Source organism: Eumetopias jubatus, unplaced genomic scaffold (assembly GCF_037043125.1).
Source record: "Eumetopias jubatus isolate StellerSeaLion01/CBP00866 unplaced genomic scaffold, mEumJub1_p1.0 scaffold_3, whole genome shotgun sequence".
NCBI lineage: Eukaryota > Metazoa > Chordata > Mammalia > Carnivora > Otariidae > Eumetopias > Eumetopias jubatus.
Window position 1 is genome coordinate 54,965,010 of NW_028274809.1, and position 22,876 is coordinate 54,987,885.

The following is a 22,876-nucleotide window of genomic DNA, read 5'->3' on the forward strand; positions in this document are numbered from 1 at the left end:
TTTATTGAGATATAACTGACATATAACATTGCAAGTTTAAGGTGTCAAATACGATGATTTGATGTATGTACATACTGCAAAATGATTGCCACAATAAGGTTAGTTAACACATCCATCACCTTACATGGTTACAATTTGTGTGTGTGTGTGTGTGTGTGTTTGTGTGTGTGTTTGTAAAAACTTTGAAGATCTACAATCTCAGCAACTTTTTTTTTTAAGATTTTACTTATTTGACAGAGAGAGACACAAGGAGAGAGGGAACACAAGCAAGGGGAGTGGGAGAGGGAGAAGCAGGCTTCCCGCTGAACAGGGAGCCTGATGCGGGACTTGATCCCAGGACCCTGGGACCAGGGCTTGAGCCACCCAGGTGCCCTCAGCAACTTTCAAATATATGATACAGCACTGTTAACTACAGTTACTATTTAAAAGTTCTATGAAGCATTAATATAATTATTAAGGTAAAAGGACTAAAAGAAATCTTGCATTTATAGTAATAATAAAGGAAAATGAAATAAATACATTGAGTTTGTGAAAGCATATAATTTAACTGTTGCTTGCATTTTTTAAAAGATTTTATTTATTTATTTGACACAGAGAGAGAGACAGCAAGAGAGGGAACACAAGCAGGGGGAGTGGGAGAGGGCGAAGCAGGCTTCCTGCCGAACAGGGAGCCAGATGTGGGGCTCGATCCCAGGACCCTGAGATCAGGACCTAAGCTGAAGGCAGATGCTTAATGACTGAGCCATCCAGGCGCCCCTGTTGGTTGCATTTTTAATGACTCAAACTTTAAACTACAAATACGAAAGTTTCACAGAAAAACATGCATTTGTATTGTATTATATTATATATTTTTAACACAGATAATGCATGTACCAATTTAATAAATTAAAATGACCATACTACTGTTTCAAATGCAGAATATAAAAATTACTGTATGCCATAACACAAACTAATATGATTCAGATTAAATAAAACCTTTTTTAAATTTTATTTTATTATGTTATGTTAGTCACCATACATTACATCATTAGTTCTTGATGTAGTGTTCCATGATTCATTGTTTGTGTATAACACCCAGTGCTCCATTCAATATGTGCCCTCCTTAATACCCATCACCTGGCTAACCCATGCCCCCACCCCCTCCCTTCTAAAACCCTCAAAAACTTTTTTTTTATTTTAAAAATATTTTATTTATTTGAGAGAGTGAGCATGCATGAGTAGGGGGGAGGGACAGGGGGTGAGGGAGAAGCAGACTCCCCACTGAGCAGGGCGCCCGAAGTGGGGCTCGATCCCAGGACCCTGGGATCATGACCTGAGCCAAAGGCAGATGCTTAACTGACTGAGGTGCCTTAATCAGGTGCCTTAAATAAAACTTTTATTTTTAAAATGATGTAGAACACTATTTTCTGTCCCTTGTCCCTTTCAAAAGCAACATAAGAATAGATAATGACAAATACATTTGGCCTAAGCTAAAATAGGAATATGTTAGAACAATCAATTATTTCTTGAATAGTTGATGTAAACACTTTATAGTATCAAAAACTAGGAAAGAATATCGAGTAAAAATAAATCTTTGTCTTTCCTGCTGCCAGTATCCAATGCCCCTCCCTTGCAGAACCATTGGTACCAGTTTCTTGTGTCTTTCTAGAGCTGTTCAATATGCAAAGAAGCTAATATAATACTAGAAATTATATAACAGTATCATTTACCTGAAGTTCAATACTGAGGTTTTTAAATTGAAGAATACCTCCTGGGTATTATTAGTATTCCGTATTAATGTCTGTAGAAATATTGTATTCTGCACCATAATTTGTTTAATCAATTCTCGTATGAGTCAGCGTTCTCCAGAGAAACAGAACCAATAGTGTGGATATGTAAAAGAAAGAAATCTATTTTAAGGAACTGGCTCATGCAATTACAGAGGGTAGCAGGTCCAAAATCTGCATGGTAGGTTGAAAGGCTGGAGATTCAAGTCCAAAAGCCATCTGCTGACAGAATTCCTTCTTGTTCGAGGGAGGTCAGTCTTTGGTTCTATTTAGATCTTTAGTGACTGAATGAGGTCCACCCACTTTATGGAGGACAATATGTTTTACTTAAAGTCCAGTGATTTAATGAAAATCTCATCCAAAAACACCCTCACACAACATCCAGAATAATGTTTGACCAAATATCTGGGCACCATGGTCTAGCCAAGCTGACATATGAAATTAACTATCACAGGTGCTTATTTAATTCATAATTTTTAGCTGTTAGCCCGTATCCTAATACGTAAATTAATTCACAGACATGCATGTATATCTATAAAATAAATTCCCAGAAGTGGAATTGCTAGTCTATGGGTGTATGCTTTTAAAATTTTGATAAATATTGCCAAATTGTCTTCCAAGGGCTCGCACCAATTTAAGCTTACAAAAGATGAGAGTGTGTTTCCCCAAGCCTTTCCAACACAGCGAAGGGAAGTTTTTGATCTCGGCTATTTTAACAGGTATGGTGTGAGTTAGGTAACTAATGAGAAGGCATTACTTGCATTTATTCAGGATGGTGTTCCCCATGGTATATGCAGATTCAGGATGTGTATGGTAGTGTAATCACAACAATGTTGGGATGAAATGTACAATGCAATTTATTTTAGTATTGGCATAACTAATCTAGGATAAGAAACAATCAGTATAGTAATCAATATTATTTATTTAATTGTAAATGATCATTGAAATCATAAACTTCGTAACTGTCATATGCTAAGATACCATGTTAATCACAGATTAGAACTCTGGTGACACCGGGATGAAATGTCTAAAATAATATGTAATAAAAGAGTTGATAGGGCCAGCTTTGAGCATTTGTTTTGTTGAAACTATGTTCTCCATTTCATCTAATAATAAATCATATGATTTGGTCTCCTTCCATGGGGGTTTTAAGTCATGATACATAAAAATCATAGTCTTATTTTTTTAGTTACAAAAAGTTCTGTTCATCAGAAAATGCGCTTTCTGTTCACAGAAACAGATGGTATGTAATATTTGACCTTCTCAGAGAAGACAGAATTGAAAAGTACATGTACAAGAGTATAAACACATGCATTTTGAAATGCTACAGGTGAATACACAATTTCTAGTTAAAAATTTTCTTAAAATAGAGTACGTCTCTCATCAAATGTAGGCCTTGTCTTTAGACAATGGGTCTGAAAGAAGATAGGCAGCTTGGAAAGAAGGAAATCATTCATCAAAGTACTCTGCTTTTCTTTCAGATCTCTTGTGGTTAAAGAGGAGAAAAATAAGACAGCAGGGAATAAAGAACTCAAACTCTAGCTATCAAGGTTTCAAACGTGTAGCAGACATAATTATCAAGGCTTCTTTGATAAAAAGGCACACGTTAGGTTGGCTACCCAGCTCAAATGGCCATATTTGTCCTACTAATCTCATCCTTTGTTTGAGGGAATTGTTCATCCTTTCTATGCTCTGAAGGGAGGTTCTATCCCTTACAGGGTAATCCCCACCTCTCAAAAAATGCGCTTATAACTAAGAAAGAGTTAATCACTGTACACCCCCTTTGGCCATTGTGATTGGTCCAAGGCATGAGTGTATGATTTAGTTCATGCCAATAAGTGTCCTTCCCTGATATTTTCCAGGTTGGGGCTAAAAGAAAGCACCTCTATTTCTGTTTGGTTGTTAAGCCATGAGGATGATGAGCGTGGTTTCACTGGAGGCCATGATTCTAGTCTTATGTGGATTTCAGTCCCCAAATCATAAAGCTAATAATCAGAGAGAAGCAGATTCACGATATGGAGAGAGGAAGAGAGTGGGTGAGAGAGAAAATAAATTTAAATCATCACCTCACATCCATCAGGATGGCTGCTAAAACAAAAAGCAAAAAAACCCAAGAAACAAACAAACAAATATGTGTTGGTGAGAATGTGGAGAAATTAGAACTCTTGTGCATTGTTGGTGGGAATAGAAAATGGTGCAGCCACTACAGAAAACAGTATGGTAGTTCCTCACAAAAAATTAAATATAGAAATACTGTATGATTCAGCAATTCCACTTCTGGGTATATACCCAAAGAAAGTGAAAGCAGGGACGTGTACAGATACTTGTATACCCATGTTCATAGCAGCATTACTCAAAATAGCTAAAGGTGAAAGCGACCTAAGCGTCCCACTGATGATGAATGGATAAACAAAATGTGGTGTGTACATGTGGTGTGCATTATGTGGTGTGTATTATTCAGTCTTAAAATGGATGGAAATCCTGACACGCGCTACAGCATGGATGAACTTGAAGATAATATATGAAGTGAAATAAGCCAGTCTCAAAAGGACAAGTACTATATCACGCTACTTACGTAAGGTACTTAGAGTAGTCAGATTCATAGAAACACAAAGTAGAATGGTGGTTGGAAGGGACTGGGGGAAGAGGAAAATGGGAAATTGTTCAATGACAATAGAGTTTCACAAGACGAAAAAGTTTTGGAGATTGATTGCACAACGATGTGAAAGTACTTAACAATACTAAACTGTATACTTAGAAATAATTAAGGTGTGAGTTTTATGTTAGTGTATTTTACCACAATTAGAAGTTTTAAAATTTAGCAAACTCTTAAAATCGTTAGAAGAAAACATAGGTAAAAGTCTGTCTAATGTAAGCATGATGTCAAAAAAAGCAAAAACCATAACAGAAAATGTCTAATATATACAAAGAATGCGTTAATGCTGCTTATCTGTTGCTCTTAGCATTATGACTCCTTTTTTCATCTTTAACAAACTATTTTTCTGTAATGAACATTATTGATTTGCATAATTAGGAAATCTGAAAATTAGGAAAATGAGATAGTTTTTTTTTAATTAGGAAAATGGGATACTGTTTTTTTCCCCCTCCATTCTGTCATTCACCAGAGACTGAAAAATAATGAAATTCAATGTTGGTGAAGGTATAGAAACAGGTACTCCTATACACTGTTCATGGAAGTTTCATTTGGTACAATCTTTCTGAAAGACAACTTGGTCATATAGACCCAAAGCCTGAAAAATATGTGCATTCTTTGATCCATCAATTCTGCATGTGAGAATTTATCTTAAGGAAATAGACCTGTAGCCTAAATGTTTAGCTACAAGCTTTTTCATTGTCAATCTCAGTGTGATTCATAATAGTAAGAAATTGAAAATAAACTAAAGATCCGACAGTAGGACAATGATTTTAAGTAAATTGCAGTCATATTTATAGGAATATACTTTGTAGTCATTTAAAATTGCATTGCAGAAGAATAATAAACAACGTGGAATAATGTTCATTATACAGTGAAATTTAAAAAGTAGGTTTTAGGCTCCCTGCTCGGCAGGGAGTCTGCTTCTCCCTCTGACCCTCCCTCCTCTCATGTGCTCTCTCTCTCTCAAATAAATAAATAAAATCTTAAAAAAAAATAAAAGTAGGTTTTTAAAATTGTATGAGTGGTACGATATCACTTGTATAAAAAATATGGTCTATATATTACAAGTAATATATAAAACTAGAAAGACTAAAAAGGCATGCGTTAAAATGTTAACTGTGTTTTTTTCTAATGGATTATAGATGCTTTCTGGAATAGTATAGTAAGTGAAATGCTTATGGATCCTCCAAAGTCAGTTAGGCCCAGAAGAATGGGGTAGGATTAAAGAAAAAAAAAAGATCTAAAATAATAAAATTAATGTATTAATTTTTACAATATGTTTAAAAATTAAAACACCCCAAAGTTCTTTTTCTCTGATGTTCTCCTTAAGAGACACAACACATGAAAGACAGAAAAGAAAAAGGGGCCATCGTATTATTATTATTATTATTATTATTACCTGGCAAAACAAAGTGACTTTACTGACATTTCTGCTAATAGAAGTTAAGATTTAAATATGACTTTCATGCTACTAATGAATAGAGACATGAAAAGATTTTAAAATTATCTGAAGGTAAATTATTTTATTTTCTATTCCATTTCAATAATTACCGTTTCCATAATTTCCACCCTATTTCCATAATCACCACTTTTTGTTCTAACCCCCTTCTTGATCCTCATTTTAATTCCAATTCTTTCTCTATAAATGCTTTTAGTGTATATATTATGTGCTCAGTGACACATGTTTTTTAAAAGTGACTCATCTGAACAATGAGAATTAGACACTACAGATTAATTTTGTGCTGTACATGTAATTCTACGTATACAAGTAAGTGGAAACTCTTTGGGAAAAGGTCTTTGACACTTCTCTTTAAACTAATGGGAACACTACAAGCATAAACTGTTAACAGAGGAGAAAAAAATGTGTCAATCTTTATTTGGCTCCTTTGGAACTGTCCTAGAATATAAAAATCAATGTGATACCAGAGATCACATGAAGAGGTCTAAAATCTCATGGAATGAGAAAGATTCAAATAACCCCAATTCGTTTTTTTTTTTCAAGATTTTATTTTTTTGACAGAGAGAGACACAGCGAGAGAGGGAACACAAGCAGGGGGAGTGGGAGAGGGAGAAGCAGGCTTCCCGCTGAGCAGGGAGCCTGATGCAGGACTCCATCCCAGGACCCTGGGATCATGACCTGAGCCGAAGGCAGACGCTTGACGACTGAGCCACCCAGGCGCCCCAAATAAACCCAATTCTTAACTAGAGCTAGGGATATAACCTTTAAAATGAAAGAGCTGAGGGTAATTCGTATTTCAAACTATAACAAAGTTTCACATCGCGGATTTCTGAGGTCTACGATTTGACGAAACTCATGTCCTGATTATCCAAAACACAGAGGACAGCAGTTATCATAGTCGAGCCATTAGCTACCACTTCTACATCCTGTCAAAAAAAAAAAAAAAAGGGCACTGGGATGCCTGGCTGGCTCAGTGAGTAGAACATGTGGTTCTTGATCTTGGGGTTGTGAGTTAGAGTCCCACGTTGGGTGCGGAGATTTTAAAAACAAATAAGGGCGCATGTGTAAAGACAAAAATGACCAATAAAGGACCAATTTTGAAAACAGAAAACAGATTAGGCAAATACGAACTAACAAGCTTAATGTCTTTGTTGGAACCAGATCTGGAAGCATTAAGTTACAGCATTCATATGATATTTTATCTCAGTAAAGTAAAAATGTGGAAATAAGCATACATGCTTTGTAAAACAGCACATCACATTTATACAACTTAAACAGTTTAAAAAAGTGATATCCAAGACTACCTACTTTGGCAGAATTTTAAATCTCACCAGCCCTAAAGATAATCATTTCTTTCCTTTTTTTTTTAAGATTTTATTTATTTATTTGACAGAGAGAAAGTACAAGTAGGGGGAGTGGCAGAGGCAGAGGGAGAAGCAGGCAAACCTGCTGAACAGGGAGCCCGATGGGGGGCTCAATCCCAGGACCCTGGGATCATAATCTGAGCAGAAGGCAGACACTTTGTGGACTGAGCCACCCAGGTGCCCCAAATTATCATTTCCTTAACCTAAACATTTACTTGTATGGCTCATGGTCTGCTAAAAATAGAAGTTAATGAATGAAATAGAGTTAATTTATGTTACTAAAATTTAAACCTCACTCTGTTTCTGCAAAAAATGACTTAATCTACAAACCGATGCTTGGGGTAAAGGATTTATAGCAGTTTTTCAAATAGGAGTGGTTCCAAGTACTAACTTTTCCCAAGATATTTTCCCAAGGACTTTGTATAAGAGAACTTCAATTGATGTGAAATGGAGAAGAGTATTGCCTATGTGGATGATTCAGTGGGGTGCCAAAAATATCTTTCTTACTAATGTCAATAGATTTGTTGCTTCCTTTCACCATTCTGTGGAAGTGCTCTGTTGTAGTAAGCCTCAAAAACAAAAAACCAAAAAACCAGAGAAACCCAACAGTCTCTACTGCAAATTCTTTTAAGGAGAATGACACGTTCCATCCACACACCCTAGTGAGAATGAGTTACTCTCTTGAGAAAGGAAGAGCCATGCAATAGGAGTACCTGGAAAAGGTGTCCCCGGGAGGCAGGGGTTGAGAGAGGGAGAAAATAGCAAAGAAAAGAGAGGTAGAGGCCAAGACAAACTTGTCTCAATCTTGCCTTCCCAAGACAGAATCTGGCTCCCACCTATGCTCTTTCTGTTCCCATTCTCTTAGTCTCTCCATCTTCCCATTTCGTGCTAGCTGATCAAGAAACAGAAAGTGGAGCAGGCGAGAGGGAAGGCCATGAATCTCTTCAATGTGGGGAAAATAAAAAGAGGGGAGGTCATAAAATTTTAATCTTACAAATTACAGCCTTGTTTAATAGTAAAAAATTGAAAAGTAATGATCCTTTTTGGCTCCAGAGAGAAATCATTGAGAGAGGATGGCACAGGTTGGCTTTCCTGAGGAGCAGACTCTGAGTCAGCAGGCAGGAGGTTCATAAGGAGCGTTCTAGGGACCATCGCCTATGTAAGGGAAAGGGAAGGCAAAGAGAAGGGAAAAGAACTGGCAGGGGGAGAAACTGAGCTGTGATAGATTCTCAATGAAAGCCTTTGTCCTCTGGAATGTTCCTTAGAAGGTTCAACCCTTCTAAGACACTTTGAATTGAGTGGGGCAAGAGGGAACTTCACAGTCACCAGCGATTGGATGCAGAACACCTTGGGAAGGGAGTGTGACCTTAGGCAAGGGCATTCTTAGTTGAAACAATCCCTAAAGGGGGCTGACAGGTGAGGGCCGATTTGTCTGCAGCATTCCTAAAAGCTAGGGCCATCAGGCCTTCAGTTCTGAAAGGGGATTCGGGTAGTGTATCACAGTGCCCACCACAGAGAGAAAATTAGTACCTACCACAGAGCTTGATATGTTACTCGACAAACATTTGTTGAAGAGATGAGTTTTGTTTTGTCTTTCAAATTGCTTGCCCTTTTCCACCAGAAAAGCAAATGTGATATTATTAAAGCTTTTATAGACAATTGCCTTTGATGTAAGTTTTTGTCAAGTACAAAGACTGGCAAGAAATCTTTGTAACGAAACTATACCTGTGGCCAAGGAAAATGGCATTATGTAACAGACATCTGTGAGAGTCCGCTGTAACTTTATGTGCATGTAGTTTTGCATTTTTGTAAAAAAATTTCCTTTTTGAAACAATGTCAAACATACAGAAAACTTAACAAAAAAAGTACAAAGAACTTTTGTTATTTAAACAATTTGAGAATAGGTTTCTGGCCAGATGCTCCATTACCCCTTAATACCTTAGTATGTATTTCTGATATTCAAGGACATTCTCTTATTTAACCATGATACAACCAAGCAAGATCAGAAAACTAACATTGACACATTACTACCATCAAATCCTTAGACCCTGTTCAAGTTTTGCAAATGTTCCACTGCCATTTATAGCAAAAGGATCTAGTCCAGAATTAGGTGTTGTATTTAGTTTCATGTCTCCTTACACGTCTTCATTCAGCCTCAAATAGTCCCTCAATCTTTCCTTGACTTTCAGGACCTTATCACTTTTGAAAATTATGGGTCAGTAATTTTTAGAATGTTCCCCAGTTCAGTTCTGTCTAATGTTACCTTACGATAAGGTTATGTTCCTTTGGCAGGCATCTTACAGAAGCGATGAAGTATTCTCATTACACCCTATCGGGTGGGGATAGGTTCCACATTTTCAATTTGTCCCATTACTGGGGTATTCACTCTGATCATGTGATTAAAATGATGTCTTCCAGTCTCCACTATTATAAAGTAGCCTCATTTCCCTTTTTAATCCATAAGTATTTTGTAGGGAGATACTTGAGATAATGTAAATATCTCATTCTCATCAAACTTACAACTTACTTATATCAGTGTGGACTCATGGATACACATATTATTCAATAGGTTATAATTTACTACTATTTATTTTAATGCTCAAATCATCCCAGATTTATCTAGTGGTATTCACTTCGAGCTGCTGTCTGTGTCCTTTTGACTTCCCCTTCATCGTTTTGGGAAGCATTTCCTTACTTTCTAATACAAGAAGATGTTCCAGGTTTAGTTTGGACTTCCTCTGCCCAAACCCTGGAATGAGCCATTTCTCCAAGCCTCTAAGACCGGCTCTCCACTAGTGCTCTGGACCCATCATGAAGATGTAAAAGAAATGCTCAAGAGGAGTCTATGAAAGCTAGATAATGGATTGTGTCTTGCTCTTTGATTTTGAAAGATACAACACTCTGTGCTTGAAATCCTAAGCTCCAAAGGTACAGATTTCCTAAGAGTTTATTGCAGTATCTTCACAGTACAGATAAATCTTTAGCATATCTCCGAGGTAATGCACTTAATCATACTTGCATAACATGGAACATTTATATAACCAAGGCCTGTAAAGGGTGATAAAACCTTTTTAAAACTGCTCTCTGGAAAGATTTGTCACTGCCGGTTCAGCAGCATGGCTGGTGGACTTTAAGCAGATGACATGGGTTTGTGTTTCAGTGGAATCTTCTAATCTGAAAATAAGCTCTCCCTCACTAGGTTGCTGTAAACATTAAATGAGATAGCCCCTGTAAAATTGCCATGTAAACTGGAAAAAAAAGCTATTTCAATATAAATTTTTTTTAGAAATGCTAACAATCACTTCACTGTTAAAACCTCTGAAAGTGAACTCCTTGGTTTTCTCAAGAAAAACCAGTGTGTCCAAAATCTCTAATACCATTAGACTTTTCAAAATGTGAGATTGCCTTTATATGCCATATTTTTTCATAGGACCTTTAATATATCACAAATTGCAATTTTGCTGAAATCTCTGATGATTATGCTATTATTGATTAACTTTCTCACATGCTTTGTTAATTTCAGAATATCTTCTTCTTTGAGGTCATCTACAGATAAAGTGTTAAGCTGTTAAAATTACTGAGAATGGGCTACTAATGAAAATAAAAAGGCTGCAGCTCTTTCAAAGGTGAGAAAATGGTTTGTCAGACTATGGGTGGCCTACGGCGGACCTAAATAATGTGTCACGAAGAAAGAGAAATGTTAAAGAATTCCCACTTGGTCTTCAGTAGGAGACTTGTAGAGGAAACAAAACTATGAATTACTGCTAACTTTTTAGTATAAGAATGGTATTGTTTTTTGGAGTCCTCATCTTTTAGAATACATACTAAAATATTTTAAAATGAAATAGGAAAGATATTTTTGCTGAGGAGAGTGGGTCAGAGTATACTTCAAGGTCAGCAAACCTTTCTTTGTAAATCCTAGATAGTAAATGTTTTAGGCTTTGCAGGCCACACAATCTCTGTTGCAACTACTAAACTCTGTTACTGTAGCATGAAAGTAGGCAGAGGCAACATGTAGACAAAGAGCATGGCTGTGTTCCAATAAACTTTATTTACAGAAACAGAAATAGGCAGTAGGCTGGATTTGACCTGTGGGTTATAGTCTCTCAAACCCTGGTATAAATAAAATAAGATTTACCATGATTAATAATTATGAAGCTCACGGGTACATAGAGGTCACTAGACTATTCTGTGTATATTATATATTTGAAATTTTCCACAATAAATTATATATAGTAAAAAAGTAAAAAAAAAGAGATAAAAACTTGTATAAGGCAAACAGAATGGGATAATCAGGCTATACTAATATTTAATATACACATTTAAAAGTAGTTTATTATGCAGCCATCAAAAAATGAAACCTTGCCACTTGCAATGATGTGGATGGAATTAGAGGGTATTATACTAAGCAAAAGAAGCCAGTCAGAGAAAGACAAGTACAATATGATCTCACTGATATGAGGAATTTGAGAAACAAGACAGAGGATCGTAGGGGAAGGGAGGGGAAAATGAAACAAGACAAAACTGGAGAGGGAGACAAACCACAAGAGACTTTTAATCTCAGGAAACAAACTGAGGGTTGCTGGAGTGGAGGGGGTGGGAGGGATGGGGTGGCTGGGTGATAGACATTGGGGAGGGTATGTGCTATGGTGAGCACTGTGAATTGTGTAAGACTGATGAATCACAGACCTGTACCCCTGAAACAAGTAATACATTATATGTATATAAAAAAAATAAAAAAATAAAAGTAGTATATCTTAATGATTGGATTACTGGGAAGAATAGAAGACTATTTCCTATTTTCCTTTTATATAATTAGCTTGATCATTTTTCCAAATGTACTGAATTTGAATATTTATGTCTATCCTTTAAGAAACGTTTTTTTTAAAGATTTTTTATTTATTTGACAGAGAGAGAGACAGCCAGAGAGGGAACACAAGCAGGGGAGTGGGAGAGGGAGAAGCAGGCTTCCCACTGAGCAGGGAGCCCGATATGGGGCTTGATCCCAGGACCCTGGGATCATGACCTGAGGCCGAAGGCTTAACGACTGAGCCACCCAGGTGCCCCGAAACTGGTTATTTTTTGTAATGTACTAAATTTAATCATACCTCAGTACCAAGAGACATTAAAAACAGATTTTATGTTTAAAAACCATCACAGAAATAAAAGAGAACCTTCATACAGTATTCTACAACTTTGGGTGGTAATGCTGTTAAAAAAGTTCAGTGTTCAAGGTTCCCCCTGCTCCAATCCCATGGCTGTGCCACATATGAAAGAAAAAACACACAGCTTTAAAAAAAAGACACAACTTTGTTCAATAAGATACAGCATTTCTGTGAGGTAGGAACAGAAAAGAAATGCTATGAACAAATGGGGGCTGGAGCCATGGGCCTGCTGAAGTGGGTCGTGAAGTAGGCAGAAGCAATTGAGAGTCTACATTCTCTTTTGGGGAGAATAAAAGTGCCCTAGATGAGGTGGGTCAGGGACAGGTTTGCTGCCTAAAATGAGATGCCGGGCCGGGGGATCCTCACTTCCTTCCACACCCTTACAAGGAAACTTTAAAAAGCTGCTGTTGGCTATTTCTTGGCCCTATAACTTTGTGGGAACCTGGGGGCTTCTGGAGGCAGAACAGAAGTGCAAGCTGGCAACCAGCATCTCACATATTACCATGGAGGATGAGATCAATTACTGGCCCAAATTCTTCTCCCCTCTCTATGTCCTATGCCATTCTAAGTTTGAAGTTCTTTCCACCAAAAGTCAACATACTTTTCCACCCTTTGACTTTGGGCTCAGCCATGGAATTTGTTTTGGTCAGTGGGATATTAGTGGATGTGATGAAAGCAGGGGCTTGTGCTCATCTGATGGGGCTTACCTTCTTGTATTTCTGTCATCTCACTGAAAAGGGTTTTCCCCAGAGTAGCTGCCACTCTTCAACCCGGGCCCTAGCATGACTATTTGCAGAGCTGAACTGCCATACCTGCCCATAGCCCTGCAATGTGAAGCAGAGCTGCTTTCGCCATTGCCACCTAAGCTGCTGTATCTCACCTGCAGACCCACGAGAGAATTAAGAGCTTATTGTTATGTGATAAAGAAAACCTAATACTGGGATGCTATGTAACAAAAACCTAAAACATGCTATTAGCTTAGAGGACAGGTAATGGATGGCATGAAAACTATTACAGAAGTTGAAAAACAGCAACATGTGTTTAATAAAACTGTTACCTGTTGTAACATGAAGGATAGTAGGGATGATTTCTAGGCATATGTTCAAAGTACGAGCCAGTTACTTTTAGTTCTATTTTATAACGTGGTATAAGAAACAGATACATTTGGGGGAGAAAAACCCCTGCCAACTTGCAAGGAGTATTTAGAGGAATTCAGAGTCCAGAGCTTGTTTATTCAGCAAATAAACCTCTTCACCTCCAGCCAGTAAGGGAGTCTCAGATTCAGCCTGGGCGGGGGGGGGGGGGGGGGGGGGGCGGCAGGATATTAAACTTAAAGATATTGCTGTAACTAAGAATGTTGTGTAATCTAAAGAATTCACCTTCTGGGAGACGAAACCAAGAGCAGTAGAGAACAATGGATTGGAGACATACTGCTAGGGAGCAGAATTAGGGTCTAATTAAGGAAAATTCTTTCTTTTCAGAATAGGGGTACCCCATAACATTTTTCCTTTGGTATTTTAGAACAAGTGAATGCTAATAATGCCTTTTAATTTCTCTCTTTTTACTAGGAGTTAATTGTAGTTATCCTATCCCAGGTTCTATCATTCCATGTGGTATATAAGATTGTGTGTGAAGGGGCGCCTGGGTGGCTCAGTCGTTAAATGTCTGCCTTCGGCTCAGGTCATAATACCAGGGTCCTGGGATGGAGCCCTGCATCGGGCTCCCTGCTCTGTGGGAAGCCTGCTTCTCCCTCTCCAATTCCCCCTGCTTGTGTTCCTGCTCTCACTATCTCTCTCTCTGTCAAATGAGTAAGAATCTTAAAAAAAAAAAAGATTGTGTGTGAAGATTGCACACACATATTCCCCCCCCCCCATATATCTTAGTTCACAGGTTTCCAGATCAATGGGAACTACATCCAAATTTGATGTATATCATGAATTACTGGATATTGATCATAATGCTATGATTAGATGAGGCTGTTGGGGGTCTTAGGATAAGGGTGAATCTGTTTTTCTGTGGGACACATATAAATAATTGTGGCCAAGAAGATGGACTGTGGTTGACTGAACTGATTCCTGGCCTCAATCCTTCACGCTTCTTTGTGTCCACCTTTTGCATTTTTAAATTTGAAGAATATATTTAAATTGCTCCTTGATTTGGGGCTTGACTATCAGACTTGCTTTGCCATTAGATGTTTGTAGATGTTATATAAGCAAGGGCTTGAAATGCTTGCATGATGGGTTTTGCTCTATTGTGCTCCTGCCTTGATCATGAGATGAGCTTCCCCTGGATAGCTGCTTCTCCTTCAGCCTGGGCTCAACAATGAACACAAGTGGTACTGCCCAAGCTGACTACAGACCCACAGTCTGAATTAGAGCTGTCCCATAGACTTGTGAGCATAATAAATGCTTACTGCTGTGTACTACTGAGATTTTGAGACTATTGGCAATAACTAATCAACACAGGGGAGAAATCTCAAATTGTCAATGTAAGACCTGATTTGAGACTAGAGACCCAGGGAGCATGTTGGCCAAGTGCAAAATCCTTAGATAGAAAGTTGTAGATAACAAGCTTTCCCACTCAACTTTCCCATTCAAAATAAACAGGGAAATCAAAGTTCCAATGCACATGAAGACATCTACCATTAAAAAACACTGCCATAAAGTCAATAATCAGAACAATTATTTTCCCTAGATTAAATTGAAGTAAAAGGACAATCTAAAGAAAGAAAAAAGACTGTTTCATATCCTCAAAGAGATGAAGCAAGACGTACATATTTTATTTTTATTTTTAAAGATTGTATTTCTTTATTTGACAGAGAGAGAGAGAGAGCGAGAGCAGGAACACAAGCAGGGGAGTGGGAGAGGGAGAAGCAGGCTTCCTGCCGAGCAGGGAGCCTGATGTGGGACTCGATCCCAGGATCCTAGGATCATGACCTGAGCCAAAGGCAGACACTTAACGACTGAGCCACGCAGGTGCCCAAGACTTATGAATTTTAAAAAAGAATAAGACATTATGAAGCAAAATCAGGCATGATAAAAATAGATAGGAAGAATTAAAAATTAGAAGAACATACCTATTGAAATAGAAAACTCAATGGGCACTCTAGTCTGCACACAGTCTAAGAGAGATATCCTATGTTAGAAACCATTACTGAAGAATTAACCCAGAATGCAACAGAAAGAGATTTTTAAAAATAAGCATGAGAAAATAAGTGACACAGAGGACAAAATGAAAGACTCTAACTGATGGAACTTCCAAAAGGAGGAAATAGAGAAATTACAAAGAAGCAGTATTTGAAGAGATAGTGGCAAAGAACTTTCCAAAATTGAAGAATAACCCCTAAGATAAAAAGTGCATTCTATACTGAGCAGGATAAACATAAATTCATATCTAGAAACATCATAGTAAACTGCAGCATATCAAACATAAATAAAGTAAATCAAGCCCTTGCTGTACCCCTTTTATGGGGATATTTATCAACTACTTCTTAACAAAACTAAGAAAAAATAGAAAAATCTTAAAAGTAATTACCAAAGAGGAAAAAAATAATTAACTATAAAGGAATGATAAAGAATTAAATCAATATCAGATTTCTAACTGGGAAATACAAATGATAGAACACAATGGAATAACAGCTTCAAACTGCCGAGGGGAAAAGAACTCTGAATGTAGAATTCTATACTCAGGCAAAAGCTATCATCCAAAGAGTGAAAGCAAAATAAAGACACTTAGAGACAAAAGCAAAACAAAACTCATAGGGACGCCTGGGTGGCTCAGTCGGTTAAATGTCTGCCTTCAGCTCAGGTCATGATCCCAGGGTCCTGGGACTGAGTCCCGCATTGGGCTCCTTGCTCAGTGGAGAGCCTGCTTCTCCCTCCACTGCTCCCCCTGCTTCTACTCGCTTTCTGACAAATAAATAAATAAAATCTTTAGAAAAAACAAACAAGGGGCACCTGGGTGGCTCAATCAGTTAAGTGTCTGCCTTTGGCTCAGGTCATGATGCTGGCACCCTGGGATCGAGCCCCACATAGGGCTCCCTGCCCAGTGGGAAGCCTGCTTCTCCCTCTCCCCCTGCCTCTCTCCCCAGCTTATACTCTCTCTCTCAAATAAATAAAATTTAAAAAAATAAAAATAAAAAACAAAACAAAAAAACAAAACTTCTAAACACATTTCACTGGAATAACCACTAAAGGTTGCAAGAAGAAAAGTGAATCCAAGAGGAAGAAGTTAGATGCAAAAAACCATGGTGCCTCTATGGTATATAAGTTATATATCACTATGCTGTTATTTAACAAAAAGGAACAATAATGAGCATAAAATATGTTGGTATATTTGAATATTGATTTAGAAAAATTATAAAAAAGTTGATGCTAATCTAACCTTACACCCAAAGGAGCTAGAAAAAGAAAAACAAAGCCCAAAGCCAGTAGAAGGAAGGAAATAATAAGGATTAGAGCAGAAATAAATGAAATAGAGACTAAAAAAATAATAGAACAGATCAATGAAAGTAGGAGTTGGTCCTCTGAAAAGATAAACACAATTGGTAAACCTTTACCCAGACTCAAGAAGAAAAAAAGAGTGGACTCAAGTAAATAAAATCAGAAATGAAGGAGGAGAAATAACAACCGACACCACAGAAATACAAAGGATTGTAAGAGAATATTATGAAAAATCATATGCCAACAAATTGGACAACCTACAAGAAATGGATAAATTCCTAGAAACACGTAAGCTTCCAAAACTGAGTCAGGAAGAAGTAAAAATTTTGAACAGACTGATTACTAGCAATAAAATGGAATCAGTAATCAATAAACTTCCAACAATAGTTCAGGACCGGATGGCCTCACAGGTGAATCTACCAAACATTTACCTGTCACCCTTGCACAAGTGCCGTGTTAATCTTCTCTGTGTCATTCCAATTTTAGTGTATGTGCTGCCAAAGCGAGCACCTACCAAACAGTTAAAGAAGAGTTAATACCTATTCTTCTCAAACTATTCCAAAAAAATAGAAGAGGAAGGAATACTTCCAAATTAATTCTATGAGGCCTGCATTATCCTGACAGCAAAACCAGATAAAGACACCACAAAGCAAAACAAAACAAAGCAACCCAACAGACCAATATCTCTTATGAACATAGATGCAAAAATCCCCAACAAAATAATAGCAAAGTGAATCCAACAATACATTTAAAAAAATCATTCACCATGATTAGATAGGATTTATTCCAGGGATGCAAGCATGGTTTAATATTTACATATCAATTAATATGATACATTACAAGAGAAAGGATAAAAACCATATGATCATCTCAATAAAGGCAGAAATATCATTTGACAAAGTACAAAGTCCATTCATGATAAAAACTCGCAACAAAGTAGGTTTAGAGGGAACATATCTCAACATAATAAAGGTCATATATGCAAAACTCACAGCCAACATCATACTCAATGGTGAAAAACAGAGATTTTTCTTTAAGATCAGGAACAAGACAGGATGTCCACTCTCACTCACTTTTATTCAACATAGTGCTGGAAGTCCTAACCACATCAATCAGATGAGGAAAAATAAAAGGCATCCAAAATGGTAAGGAAGAAGTAAAACTTTCACTATTTGCAGATGACCTGATACTATATACAGAAAACCCTAAAGACTCCACCAAAAAACTACTAGAACTGATAAACGAATTCAGTAAGTCACAGGATACAAAATTAATATATAGAAACCTTTGCATTTCTATACAATAATGAAGTAATTAAAGATACTAAAAGAAATTAAGAAGACAATCCCATTTACAATTGCACCCAAAAAAAAGTTGATGCTAAGTTTTTAGACAACAGTAAAAGATAGGAATTTGGTAACAGGTAAATAGAATGCAGTAATCTTCTTTTCCTGTTTGGAAGGAAGAAATATTGAATAACTTTAGACTTTGGTAAAAATTTTACAGATATATATGTAGAATATAAGGGTGGCCACTAAGGAAGAGAAATAGAATTTATAGCTTCCAAATGAGGAAAGCATAAAGGGTGAGGGGAAAATAGAGAAAAGCTTTTCAATCTAGTGAAAAAACCAGAACTAAAGCAAATGTAAATAATGGTAAACAGAACACATAAAATGGTAAAAAATAAATCCAGATTTCATTAATCACATAAATGTAAATTAGGATTAAGCCAACATATTGAATAGCAAACAGAATCAGATTTCATAAAAATATAAAACCAGCTACATGTTGCTTCTAAGAGATACATTTAAAATAAAATGACACAGAAGACTTAAAGGGATAAAGATATACTAGGCAGAATTCTGCTTCTGAAAATGATAGAGCAGGTTTATCTAAGTCTTCTATAACAATTATAAACTCTGGGCAACATATTAAAAAACAGCTATCTGAAGGCATGGAGAATGACCAACAGCAGGCAGAAACTGAGGGGAATAATCATTTTGGGAATCACATCGGGTGAGATTTGTTTATAAAGCTTTTTACCTGAGGGTACTCTCATGTCCTCTTGGGTGCAGGGATGCTAGAACTCAAGCAGAAAAGTGCAGTCTTACTGCTCTGAGGAGTCAACTGGCTGAGTTTAGAGATGCCCAAACAACTTTGAAGTTAGGGAGTATAATCAAAAAAGGAAAGAGTCACAACACAGAGAGTCCCAAATCCATAATGAACCTCATCCTAATTTTTAGCGGACTCCTTTGGCTGCACTCGTGCAGAACAGACTCCAAGGGGGCAGGTGAAAAACAAAAGGGGGAAGGCTGAAAACTGCAACAGAAATTTCAGCTGCAGTCCATTGCAAAAGAGTTGGAGCTGGAAATTTGGGTCCAGATAGATTAAATGCCTTCTAAGACAAAAATGAGCAGTCTTCAAAAGCAGATAACAGAATCTGGAATCTCTACAATGATTTGTTCCCAATCTCCTGTATACAATAAAACATTACTAAACACGTGGATGTTTATAGCAGTTTTACTCTGCAAGCTGAAAACAACCCAAATGTCCATCAAAGGGGAATGCATTAATTGAAGACTATTCTAACAATGGAATACTACTCAGACATGAAAAGGAATGAACCAAGCATATATACAACAGCATGGATGTATCTTACAGACCTGCTGAGTGAGATGGGGAAACACAAGAGTATTTGTTGTATGATTCCATGTATGTGATGTTCTAGAAAAGGCAAAAAACTATCTATTGTGAAAGAAAACAACCAGAAATAGGATCATCTCTTGTGAGACTGATGGGAGAGGGGTAGGAGGGAACCTGCTGCTTCAATGGATAGGTCCATATCTTGAAGGAGACTGGCTGTCAAGAACTGTGAAGGGTCTGAGGTTTTACCCTACTTGCAAGACAGCAAGTTAGCCTGCCAATCTTGTGGATGCTGGCAACAGACACAAACTCCTGAGTCAGAGACAAAGAACTTTATTATCCACAGCACAATAAGCAGTTTGAGCATCATGTTTGCATTGGTTCCTCTTGTCCCCTAAGTCTTAAACAGGTAACAAAGAGGGGCCCAGATTGGTGCTGTGTATGCAGTAAGCTTGTGTCAGAACTGAAGATCTTCAACCTTCAGGAACCTGAATCTTTTAGAAAGGCCAGTAAGTGTACCTGTCCTTTGCTCTGGAAGAACACATTATCTTTAGCATACTGGACAGTAAACAAACCTGCCTTTTGCTCCAGAGGGGACATTACCTTTCAAGACTGTTCACTATAAAAACATTCCTGAAAAGAGAGACGTTGCCTCTGCTTGCAAGACATGTGGAAACTGTCTCCAGCAGTTACAAGAGTGTATGCATTTGTCAAAATTTATTGAACCTTATACTTATTATTTGCACACTGCACTATAATTTTTACCTCAAAAATAAAACAGAACAAAAAGACCTGTAAAACAAACAAAAAGAATTAGGTGTGCACAAAACAAGTGGGACAGTAATAGGGAATTCTTTTGTTTGGGTGAATCCTTTGAAAGAGGTTTGGGAGGAGCCAGCCTGCTCTACCCAAGTGGCAGCTGGCCCTACAGTAGTACACTATTTCTTCAAACTACGTAAGAATTAGACTATATACATAAGGGCAAGGAAGCTATTTTTTTCCTTCTTCTCACCACTGTGTCCCTGAGCACTCAGTACATAGGTGCTCAATATGGTCGCTAGCTAAGCTTGTGCAGCCAAAGTAAAAAAGGGAGCAATGCTTTCACCCCAAAGCCACTGAGTCATCATTTCTTCTTCTGCCATCTGTAGTCCCTCTCTCTTTTGCTTTCTTCACTTCCTCTCATCTCAATTATACTTTTCTCTCCTTTTCTATCACCCCACTCTCTCAAGGGGCCACAAAATGAAATAAAATAATCTCTCCATCACATGCTTTATTTTCGTGACAAAAGATTTTATACTTCATTCTTAAACAAAGAACAGCACTTGAATTACAGTGTGTGAACTTAAGCAAAGACATGGAGTCATACTTCCTGAGTGTGACTATCAGCTCCATTATTTACTTGCTGCGTGTCCTGGCAGAAGTCATTTAACGTCTCTGTGTCTCAGTTTTAATTCCATGGAACTGTTGGGACTGCTAAATGGGAAAATGTCTTAAAGTGCCTAGGACAGTATTGACTTAGCAAGAGTTCAATAAATGTTACCTATTATTTTAAAATATCACCAAGATTTGTATGTGGACTGTGATTTAGCCACTAATACATTTATAAAAAACACCAGAAACATAAAATTGAAATTAAAATTAGAATCTTTAAGAATCAGCCTAGTAAGTAGGGTCTCATTTTGAAAAAAAATGGCATCTGAACAATCACTAGGATATTTATAGAAAACTTAGATTTGTTTACAGCATCTCTGTAGTAAGAGACATATATAGGACCCTCTATGTTGTAATCCAAATAGATAACCATTTTGTGCCCATTATGTGTAAAGTGCATAGCTGAGTTGGAGGTTACAAAAATAAACAGGCTTTACTTACAGAAAGCGTTCAGTCTTGCAGGGGATGCAGTATATTTTTTAGATTTTTAAAAATTATACATGTTCACCAAGGAAAAATGGAAAATGGTGAAAAGCACACACACATTAGCTTCATCTCAAACTCACCCTAGCTTAAAAATTTAAAAACCACACTATATGCAATTTTGTATACTGTTTGTCTTCACTAAATAGTAAGCATTATTCCCATGCTATTCCATAGTTCTGGAAGGATCTGTTGTTGTATAATATTCAATTGGTGCGTATGGTAGTTTCTGAATTGTTACAGCTGTTGATATCTAGTGTACTGGTTAAGAATATGGGTTTCAGTGAAGACTGTGTCCAAAGTGCTGCTTCCCGCTTTGCTGGCTGTGTGATCTTGGGCAAATTACTTCACCTCTCAGAGCACCTTAGCTTCCTTTTGATAAAACAAGAATAATACTTCATAGGTTTTGAGATGTAAAGCAATTAGCCTAATGCCTGGCAAATAGTAAGGGCTCAATAAATTGAGCTATTTTTCTAAGAAGCTGTTTTAGACATTTTGGTTCTCTCACTGATACCCATCCATACTTTGTTTCTCCATTACATAGCAATCATGTAGTTAGAGGGGAGGGTTAGACATTGCTTCACTTACAGATGTCAGGCTAATCCCATTTCTCCAGCTAGCGACTGTTTCAAGGAAACCAAACATAATCTAACTGTCCATGGCATTTACACAATCACAAGAATGGATAAGTAATCAACTTGCAGATCTCATTATGGTCCTATGAAGATAAGTATTACAGTAATAATTTTTCTTAATGTGAATTGCTCTTTCATCAAAGGATAAGCCCCCTACTAGGCATGGTTAATTGTTCTTTGAACATATTATTTGCACTTTCTAATACCTTATTTAGATTTGTTTACATCCATATTCATGGGTAAACTAAGAATATATAGCTTTCATTTTAACTGCCTTTTAAGTTTTGTTATCAGGGTAATGTTATTTATGCAAAATGGATGTGTGTACTCACTTTTTCCAGGCTGCATGGAAAAACTTAAAAACCAGAGGAATAATGTGCTTCTCAAGTCTGGAAGAATGGATAAAGTGATCAGGGCCCATTTAAGGATCTACAATTCACTGATAACTGCCTGAATTTCTTCTTTGGTTATTGACCTGCTCAGGATTTCTAATTCTTGTTGACTGGATATTCTAAACTGGTATACTTAACATTTTATAACAAATGTTTAAATTAAAATATATAATTGAGGATGGCACTTAAGTCTCCTCTATGTTTTTTCATACCTTTTGTTATTTCTGATTTTGAATTTTTAAAAAATGCATTTGCTAGGGTGCCTTTTTACTTTTTTCTAATTTATTTATGAGTCTTATCTTTATTGTTACTTTTGTTTCTAGTGTTACATGTTTAATTCATCCATTTCCCCTCTATGCAACAACGGCTACCAATTTGCCCTTTAGCATAGCTTTAAACATATCCTCCTCTACTTTTTTGCCATTTTGTTTTCACTCTAT

General features: G+C 37.1%; 1 non-coding gene across 1 annotated transcript; it reads right to left on the bottom strand.

The window, feature by feature from the left end:
• Positions 1-17,255: 17,255 nt before the first annotated feature.
• On the bottom strand, positions 17,256-17,362 carry LOC114226160 (U6 spliceosomal RNA). The gene has a single exon (XR_003612690.1). It is a non-coding gene; the product is annotated as a U6 spliceosomal RNA (small nuclear RNA).
• Between the last annotated feature and the right edge of the window lie 5,514 nt (positions 17,363-22,876).